Source organism: Etheostoma spectabile, chromosome 8 (assembly GCF_008692095.1).
Source record: "Etheostoma spectabile isolate EspeVRDwgs_2016 chromosome 8, UIUC_Espe_1.0, whole genome shotgun sequence".
Lineage (NCBI taxonomy): Eukaryota > Metazoa > Chordata > Actinopteri > Perciformes > Percidae > Etheostoma > Etheostoma spectabile.
In genome coordinates this window covers 18,974,085-18,974,721 of record NC_045740.1, presented here as the reverse complement: position 1 = coordinate 18,974,721, position 637 = coordinate 18,974,085, and the positions used below count along the sequence as shown (strand labels likewise).

General features: G+C 34.7%; 1 protein-coding gene across 5 annotated transcripts in view; it reads right to left on the bottom strand.

Annotated features, from left to right (window-relative positions):
* Positions 1 to 637, bottom strand: part of aass (aminoadipate-semialdehyde synthase) — a 33,252-nt gene that overhangs the window by 17,427 nt on the left and 15,188 nt on the right. The gene's annotated exons all lie outside the window — the stretch shown is intronic.

Genomic DNA, 637 nt, shown 5'->3' with positions numbered 1-637 from the left:
CCCCCCCCCCCTCTGCTTTTGTCTTTATAAAAGCTCAGTTTACGTAGGGATCGACCAATACTAGTTATTAAAAGCCAATACCGATTATCGTTTATGAAACCGATATTTGCATTTAAGCTTATGCAAATAAGCAGTGAAAAATCATTAAAAAAGGTACAACATGTGACATTTCTGCATAAAAATGTCTAACAACAACTATACCTATGTTATATATTTTGTTGAGTTGTCAAGAAAACGTAATTATCTGGGGGGGAAACTGAAGCTATTTTAGCAGAATGACATGAATACATGCTAGTAAACTTAATGGCTGAAAATTACATATTGTAGATTTAAGTAAAAATTTAGATTTCGAATTTGAAAAGCAATGATTTAATAAAAGCAACATAAGATCCAGTAAAAGAGAGTCAGATATTGTTGTGGGGGGGGAGAGACATAAAGTCAGACTCAGTGGTGAGTGAAACCAAAGCAGAGGGACAGACAGAGATGTAGTCGGGCCAAAGTAGAACACTTTTGAATTAGTTCACTTTATTGGTTATCAGATAAAAACACTGATACAGATACAATAAACTCTGCAGGGTGCCCAAACATTTTGCGGTTTCTTTTGCTATTATACGAATGTCTAATCTGTCATTTGATG